The following is a 6915-nucleotide window of genomic DNA, read 5'->3' on the forward strand; positions in this document are numbered from 1 at the left end:
TAAAGCCGGCGGGTTTGCGGGTTATCCGTTGGAACCAGTTAAAATCCGTTAACATTTTTTTTTTTTTTTTTTTTTTTAAAGCAACTAGAACCGGTTAAGACTTATGTATATAAATTTTTTTTTCCCAAATCCATTAAAATCCGTTAAGACTTATGTAATTTTCGATTCATTTTTTGATCAACTGTTAGAGAAATATATTCAGATCAATTAATAGATACATATGTTGGTTGAGCTAAGCTTGTAGATATAATTAAATATTTCAATTGCAGAAATTGATTTTCGAATAAGTGATGAAATAACATCAATGATAATAATAGCTGCAAATATTGAAATAGGTTCGAAATACATATTTAATGTACTAAATAAAATACATTTTTAATGTACTAAATAAAATACGTCTAAGTCATCTTAATTGCGGCTTTCTCCTTCTCCAGATCTATCTTGCAATGTCAAATCAAATACGTCTTCAGTAAGATCCTCCAATTCAGCACGCTCTTTTTCTAAAATATAAACAAACAAAAAAGAAAAATATTAGAATAACATAAAGATTGATAAAGTGAGAATAGAACCAAGTTGTTTTGAGCTTACCTTTGTTACTAAAAATCCAATCTCGAGTACAAAGCAGAGCTTGAACTGTGTTAGGCAACAGTGAGCTGCGATATTGATCTAAAACTCTCTCGCCAATGCTAAAGGCCGATTCAGATGCAACGGTAGAAATGAGAATTGTGAGCACATCACGAGCTAGATGAAAAAGAATAGGATATCGGATTTGCTCCATTTTCCACCAAGAAAGTACATCCAACTCTTGCTTTCTTTCTAGCCTTGCTTCATCCAAATACTTGCTCAATTTTGCTTCATACTTGAACTCGAACTAATTTTGTAAGCGTTATCAAAAGCTTGCCAATGACCAACTATCAACACATATATGGCAACAACATAGATATTACTAAAACTCAAATATCAACTTGAATCATTAAGATGGAAACTCAAATAAGTTTTTTTTTTAATTTTTTTTTACCTCAAGTAAGCTGTGATCGCCTTGTGCTTGAGAAGAACCCTCATCCATCAAGTAATTTGAATCATTAGGATCAAAGCTCTTCTCCACGTATGCATCAAATAAAGAGGACAATGTGTCATTAAAGACCTCTAATTGTGAAGAATCTGGACCATAAAGCTTGTCATAAGCCCACTCCACAAATTGCATCTTAAACCTAGGATCCATAACAACTGCAATTCCAAGAATCAAGCTATAATCTGACCAGTACTTCTCAAACTTTAGATTCATCTCCATCCCCATCCGCCTCATGAAAAACTATCGTGATCCCTCATGGCTTCCTGTATACTATGCTGAACAATGAACACCTTCGAAAAGATCACAAGTTTGAAGTAGGGTATTTTGTTCCAGAAAATAGACACGTTACTTCATAAAAATACCCCAAAAACTTGGTGATCTTCTCTATTTTAGCCCACTCATCAGCAACAGGACACAACTTGAAATCATTGTCACTTAAGCCCAAATTCATTAAAGCTCGGCGATAGTAGAGAGCACTATCAAGCATCAAATAAGTAGAATTCCACCTAGTAGGCACATCTTGCCTCAAACCTCTTCTACTACCTCTCAATCGAACTTGTGTAACACACTCCAAAAATCTTTCTTTTCTTGCCGAAGAACCCTTTATGTATTTGATGCAATCACGTACCTTTATCACAGAGTGATCAATTGCTTTCAATCCATCTTGAACTATCAAGTTCAAGATGTGAGCACAACACCGAACATGAAAGAATCTGCCATCCATTAAGAGCAATCCTCTAAAGTTCAACTTAGTCTTCAATTTTTCAACAAAGGAATCATTGGCAGTGGAATTATCTAAGGTAATTGAAAACAAATTCTTTTCAATTCCCCACTCTCCTATCAAGGTATTTACCTTATCAGCTAGTGCAACACCATTGTGCGGAGGAGACATATGACAGAAATTTATAATCTTCTTTCTCAATTTCCATTCTGAATCAACAAAGTGAGCCGTAATTGTCAAATACCCATCAGTTGCTAAAGAGGTCCACAAATCAACAGCCAAACAAAGTCTCCCTTGAACAGAACTTAACAAAGTTTGAAGTTTCACTTTTTCACTCTTAAATAACTTCAACACATGAGCTTTAACAGTATTTCTGCAAGGGAGTTTAAGTGCAGGAGAGATATAGGAAAATACATCTCTAATACCCTCATACTCAACAAAGTTGAAAGGTAAATCATGTCTGATAATAACTTCTATCTATAACTCACAGAATTTCTCATACTGAAACTTAGTAGAACGTATGGCAGATTGTGGTGAAACAACATTACTAGCAGAGGAAGTAGAACACGAATTGTGATGACGTAACATGCTACATGTCCCTGTTGCCGAATCACATTTGAGTATTGCTCCACATTTCTTGCAAAGACGGCACTCCAAGCTCACATACACTAGAGGCAGCACGTCTCTCTTGAGTCAGTATTCGTTTGATCATGATAGCGAGCATAGTATTCGCCAAATACCCGACTGCAGCCCACATAGCTTCTGCATCATGCCTGCATAGTATTCCAACAGCAAAAAGTCCAGGTACAAGCCACTTGCTCTGGACGCAGCAAAAGCCAAGCCACTAATTAGTGTCATTTGAAGTAATACTGCACCACCACTAGAAAAAAATGGTAACAAATTTAAACTCATATTTATCACCTACCAATCGGTCAACAGTGGTTTCGAGGCCAGAATTATAGTTTTCCTGTTCAAGCACTATGTCGCCATTAGGCAAATTAATCAGCTCAACAATGGTGCTGGAAGCCATGACTGTGTTTCTTGCAGCTTTCTTGAGGACTAATCCACCCAAGGAGAAGAACAATTCCAAGGCACAAAATCTCAGTGAGACGAGTGTATCAATGACTTGAGGATGCAAGAACACAGATAAAGAGTTGGAGGCTGGGTTGGTGATTAATGGTGGTTGTTTATGACATGTTGAGCGGAGTGGAGAGACTGAAAACCATCAACAGCCATTTTAAACGTTTTTCGGGAGGCATAACTGTTGGTGATAGTTTGGAGAAATTTCCAAATAAGGTATCTGATTTATGAGAACCAATGCTGAAAACCTTCTAAATATCAAAGATACATCGACCAAATTTAGCCACGTGACATGGCCTCCACACCCAAGACTATCGTGTTGTAGACACAAAAAATTTAATGAAAATAAAATTCATTAAATAAATTAGTCAATCTTTGAAATTTTGACTAAACAAGCTTAGTTGGCACATGGGTCCTACAAAAGACACACGTGGCTCATATGTCACCAAAATTATGTGAGCTTTGAGGATGACACGTGTCAAAACACGAGTGATCCATTGATTGAATGACGTGGAAGCTTCAAATTATTGTTGATTGATTGTTGCTCGAGTTAAGCATTTAAAGCGAATCAATCGTATTCAACTGATTGATCTCGACGAAAATCAAGTACTAAATACAAATATCGATCAGATTAAGTTGTTTGATTCTGATTGGAATCAAGTATTAAATACAAATATCGATCAGATTAAATTGTTTAAAGCGAATCAATCGTATTCAACTGATTGATCTCGACGAAAATCAAGTACTAAATACAAATATCGATCAGATTAAGTTGTTTGATTCTGATTGGAATCAAGTATTAAATACAAATATCGATCAGATTAAATTGTTTAAATCTGATTGAAATCGGGCATTAAATCAAATCGAAATTGATTGACATATTCCTTAAATAAAATATAATTAAATCAATCAATTAAAACTGATTGATTTAATTACACAATTACGGAATGTGATTAATGCTATGTCATCGAGACGCCGATACTATAAATACCCCCTCTCAAATCAAGAGAGGGACTTCAGCTGAAAAAGAGAAGAAAACACTCTCAAAATCTCTGAAGCCTCCCAAGCACGTGTGAAGAACCCTCAAGCTGCCAAATAGCCGGTTCCTCACCAACCTCAAGTCAGAGCATTCGTCACGTGTCAACTCTCGTGATCATCATACCACTCAAGATCAAGCGTCAAGCCCTTGAGCGAAATTCATTGTCGGAGATCGAATCAGAGGATTACCAAAGATTGTAACCCACACTTAAATTAATAAAATTATTATTTTTGTACACGTGTCTACATTTTGTTTGCTTTCAGATTTTCGTGTTTACAAATTGGCACGCCCAGTGGCCACGAGTCAAGTGGGACCCACATGCTGACTAAATTTGTTCGGTCATAATTTCAAGTGGGACCCACATGCTGACTAAATTTGTTCGGTCATCAATGCTTCAAGTTCTATGATGGCGGAGTAAAAACAGTAGCAGGTGATACTAAACCATTCACTGAAGCTGAATCTTACTTTGCGGATTCCAAGTTCTACATGGACGATGAAACAATAAAGGAAGTTCTCCCAGTTGGAGTACCCTCTACAGGGAAGACTGCGGAAGTGCGTAATAAGGAAGTGGAATCCAGCACGGCAAGAAGTCGCAATGAGGAACCACATAAAGTTTCGTTGGAAACTAATGTGGCAGCTTCAAAGAACAAAGTCAACTCCTCTGCTCCAGTCCTTCGTTATGTACCAAAGTCTAGGCGAAAAGAAGGGGAATCTCCTTTTGTGGAGGCAAATGAGCAAGAACATCCGCGAAAATTAGAAGAGAAGGACGTAGAATTGCTAAAAGAAACATCAACTATACCGTTGACGAAGTTGAGCAACGCAACTCCCACCAAGCAGTCGCTAAAGGGGTTTGTCAAACCGATTCAAGGCAAGACAGAGCACGGGACACTTCCTAACAAAAGGACAAAAGAAGGATTCAACCCCAACGCTTACAAGCTGCTAGCAAAGGCTGGATATGACTTCGGTTCGTCGAGCAAGGAAGGTGGCCAAGTCATCCCTGGTAAAATGGTGCATGAGCTTAATGAATCTCAAAGGAGGTTGAGAGAGCAAGGATGCACTGTTGACCCTGCTAAAGCAGGACTTGGTTTTGTACCAGGCAAACCAATCAAAATTTCAGGAAGAAGAAAAGTTGCGAAGGCAAGCACTCAACACATTAGTGTCGAAGTAATAAAAGAAGAGACTCAGGAATCCAAATCTGCCTCTCGCGTTTTTGCACTTGATCGAATTCGTCCTAATTCTCAAGCTGCAGTGACTGAACAAGTTGATGAGTTGGCACCTCGAGTTTCTGTATTCGATCGTGTTGATACGTCAACAAGCCGAATCTCAGTTTTCAATCGTATCACCCAAGCGACCACTCGACCTTCCGTGTTCAATAGGTTGTCATCTTCCGATGAAGGAAATAAGAAATCTGAGTCAGCCCCTCGAAAGTCGGCACTTGAGAGGATACAAGCACCCAAAGAACAACAAAAGCAAAAGAGAAAGAGGATCGATGACCAAGGAAACGACAAAGAGATCCGAAGTCTCATCCCGTCACGCATGCAGCGACGCTCTGTGTTAGAAGTGAGCTCAACCGAACAACTCAAAGTGAAGGAGCACACCATCGTACTCACTGGCCAAGTTGGAACGAGTAATGTTGATGGAAATGGCGAAGATGAGATTGTTCAGTCTGCCTATCATATCACGGTAGCAAAAGCAGAGGCTTTTGAAGAAGATGACCATGATCATTCCGAGGATGAGGTAGATGAAGCTCCTCCAGAACTTGAAGACGGGGGGCAAGCTACTGTCGACGAGCTTAAAGAGCTCAATTTGGGAACTGAGGAAGATCCAAGACCTGTATTCGTGAGCGCTTTGCTGAGTCCTGAAGAAGAAAGGGAATACCATGATCTGCTGCTTGAATATAAAGACGTCTTTGCATGGACGTACAAAGAAATGCCTGGTCTTGACCCAAAGGTAGCGGTTCATCGTCTCGCAGTTAAACCTGAGGCTCGACCGATCAAGCAAACACAACGACGCTTTCGGACGAAACTCCTTCCTCAAATTGAAGCTGAAGTTGATAAGTTGATTGCTGCAGGTTTCATTAGAGAGGTTCAATATCCTAAGTGGATTGCAAATATTGTTCCTGTCAAGAAGAAGAACGGACAACTCCGTGTATGTGTGGACTTCCGCGACTTAAATGACGCATGTCCAAAGGATGACTTCCCTTTGCCCATCATTGAACTCATGGTGGATGCAACAACAGGTCATGAAGATTTATCCTTCATGGATGGGTCATCTGGATACAATCAGATAAGGATGGCCTTAGAAGATGAGGAGCTTACTGCCTTCCGCACTCCTAAAGGCATTTATTGCTACAAAGTCATGCCATTCGGGTTCAAAAATGCTGGTGCAACATATCAACGTGCTATGCAGAAAATCTTCAGAGACATGCTTCACAAGTATGTGGAATGTTATGTCGACGATTTAGTGGTCAAGTCAAAAAGGAGGACAGATCACTTACAAGACCTAAGAAGGGTGTTCGATAGACTCCGCAAGTACCAACTCAAGATGAATCCTCTCAAATGTGCTTTTGGCATCAGTTCAGGCAAGTTTCTTGGATTCATTGTGAAACATCGTGGCATTGAAGTGGACCAGTCAAAGATTAAGGCCATTCAGGACATGCCTGAGCCAAGAAATCTACGCGAGTTAAAAAGTCTCCAAGGACGACTCGCCTTTATTAGACGATTCATATCGAACCTCGCAGGCCGTTGTCAGCCTTTTAGTCGACTGCTGAAGAAGGATGTGCCTTTCGTATGGGATGAAGCTTACCATAACGCCTTTGAAAGCATAAAGAAGTACTTGGCAAACCCTCCAGTGTTAGGTGCACCCATCCTTGGGAAGCCGCTTATCCTCTACATCGCTGCTCAAGAGCGATCACTCGGAGCACTCCTGGCCCAAGAAAATGAAGAAAAGAAGGAGAAGGCGTTGTATTACTTGAGTCGAACTCTCACAGGACCGGAACTGAAC

Source organism: Rosa rugosa, chromosome 1 (genome assembly GCF_958449725.1).
Source record: "Rosa rugosa chromosome 1, drRosRugo1.1, whole genome shotgun sequence".
Lineage (NCBI taxonomy): Eukaryota > Viridiplantae > Streptophyta > Magnoliopsida > Rosales > Rosaceae > Rosa > Rosa rugosa.